At 33.2% G+C, this 2,816-nt stretch overlaps 1 pseudogene; it reads left to right on the forward strand.

The window, feature by feature from the left end:
- Positions 1–1,620: 1,620 nt before the first annotated feature.
- On the forward strand, positions 1,621–1,717 carry LOC122097231 (annotated as a pseudogene).
- The last annotated feature ends 1,099 nt before the right edge of the window (positions 1,718–2,816 follow it).

A 2,816-nucleotide genomic window follows, 5' to 3' on the forward strand; every position in this document is an offset into this window, starting at 1 on the left:
ATAATTCCTGCATTTCAAGGAATTGGGGCCCTGAAATATAGAAAATGAGAAATTGAGATGGGTCTTCTATTACTTTCTGTTGGCATGTTGCATGGACGTAGGTGAGAACTCTTGCCTTAGTTATCTGATGATGCGGATAACTGGGACCTGGGATCCTAGGACCCGTGGATCCTGTAGAAGAATAATAGCTTTTAGACATCATATCAGAAAAATTTGAGTATAATCAGTAGGAATGCTTCAGAAACATGGAGAAAAACAGTTTGGGACCAGCGAGTTAAAACAATAAACAGAGCAGCAAAGTAAAATCCCTTATAGATTAGAAGCAAACAACATTGTTTTTTTTACCATGTGAATTCAGAAGATCAAGAACATTTAGAAGTTATCACAAGTTTATACCGAAAACATTGCATTGATAATTTTTATATTCTAATATATATTCTAATCCTGATTATTTATATTCCAATCTATTTATTGGAATAAATATCAATTAATTTTTCAAATTACCAATTAATTCTAATAAGATTCACTGTGTGAAATATAAAATCAACACATATAAATATAAAATATATAATAATATATAATATTAGAAAATGTTTGGCATTGTTCTGTTGTGGTAAGGGTATCAAAGGCAACAGTTTTTTTTTCTTTCTGCTTATGTGGTGATGAGGAATCAAACCCAGGGCCTCAGGCATGCAAGGCAAGCACTCTACCACTGAGCCACAAGAGGCAACGGTTTTAAAGTATTATTCCATTACCTCTACCTCAGTGTTTGGTAGAATTAGAGCTAAAGCTTTACCATTCCGAGATATACAGCCTAGAGTCAAGAGGAAACACTGTGATTAAAACATTACCAATTTAAGGCCTAATAATGAGGAGAAACATATGGACTTCTTTTGGAGCTATGGAATATATTTGGTGATAGAAAATCAGTGGTGTAAGTTCCTGCCTGCTTGGATGGTAGACAGGCCAAGACATTAGGTAATCATACATATGAACAATTTTTTCACCTTCTTGGCTTTAGCTTCTTTTGAAATGTTAGTGTGTAATAAACAATTATATTTTGAAAAAATACCTTCTAGTCTGAACAGTACTGTCTGAACTGTTTGTCTCTTTATGATCCCTTGTAACAGATTAGTTTTGCTCCAATAAGAAAATCTATGCTGTCAGGGTAAGATTCTGGTTGGTCTGTTCCTACATGGAGCAAGGATAAAGGGTCAGGAAGACATTTGTGCCAGTAAGACTTCATTTGGGAGATTTTAAGCTGCAGAAGTTTAGAAGTAGCTTTTAAGCAAGGCTTACTTTGACTCCATTATCTCCACAAAGCTAAATCAGTTAATAAATAAGTACTTGAAAATCCATCATCTTTGGACCTAGATATAAAGGCTGCAAAGTATGATCCAATTTCAAATGAAAAAGACTTAAAATAGTCATTGAAAAAATTGCAAATGTGAGCAATTGAACAAACAATATAAGTTTTTTCCACCATACAAACAATTTTACAGAAATAAGATGAACTGCAATTTTGGGAACAATCAGGTTTCCTTCTTACAAATAGGCAACCAAAGATATATGCCTGTCTTAAGATTGCATCATTAACTACTTAAATTTCCAGGATACTACATGCTTCAGCAGCACGTCCACCCAAATTACAATACAGAGATTGACATGGCTCTTGTACAAGGATGATATGAAAATTTGTGAAGTATTGCATATTTTTCATTCTTCTGATGCAAGAAATTAAAAACAGTTATTAAAAAGTTGATTACAAATATACAAGTGTAAGAATACATGTAATTCATAGAAATAAAAGTTAGTTTGACATCATTCAATCTTCACTTTTTACAAATTCCTTTACATAGCATAACCTTTATAAAACTTTTGAAATAAGATAACATTGTCATTTTATCCTAAAGAAATAAAATTCTTTAAGGACCTAGGAATTAAAGGAATCTTAAACTGTTTCTATATGGAATGCAATCTGAAAGGACACATTTATTTAATGAACCTATATATTATAAAACAATGTCGAATTCAAAGGATTATATCTAGGAGAGAATGAAATAGGTTATGGACATTACACAAACAGAATACTAAATATTTTTAAATATACGTTTTTCAGACATGCACCAGAAATATCTTTACTTTCTGTATTACTCATTTCAACAGATAAGTTAAAATTATTTATGATTTAAAAAATCACAAACTCTATAGAAATCATTATAGATGTATGCAAACAACTCGAATATATTTTGACATCAAAGTCAGGCAATTCACTTGGAAGAATACCATGGAATCCATGAATTTTTAAAGTAAGATATTGCTGTTGCTTTGTATTGTGAAAATATTTTGTATGGACACATAGGATGGAGAATCATTAGGACTTAGGAGAACAATTTGTACAGCTTTCCAAAACTTCAAAGAGGTAGTAATACATACTTATCCTTTTGGCAATATCAAATGCAGCTTCTTCCAAGTTGTGCTTCAGACATGGTTTGAAATAATGGTTCACCAGAAGGAGATCCAGCATATCTTTGCTATATCTGTTCCCAGCAGCAAGATGCAAGGGGGTCAAGAGGCCTTTAGTTTGGGCTTTGTATCTGTATCGTGATGAAATAAAGAAGCCACTGTGGTATTATTCCATGTATAAGTACTGTGCAGGGGTGTCCAGCCATTCACAATTATTCCAGGAATATCTACCTTGAGCCACCAACTCATGGACAATGTCTAAGTGTCCACTGTAGGCTTCTCGATGAAGAGGGGTATACTCATCGTCATCCCTAGTATTCACATGAGTGGTCTTTTTGGAAAGTCGTCTC

The sequence above is a fragment of the Dipodomys spectabilis genome, unplaced genomic scaffold, assembly GCF_019054845.1.
Source record: "Dipodomys spectabilis isolate Male_0828 unplaced genomic scaffold, ASM1905484v1 ptg000418l, whole genome shotgun sequence".
NCBI lineage: Eukaryota > Metazoa > Chordata > Mammalia > Rodentia > Heteromyidae > Dipodomys > Dipodomys spectabilis.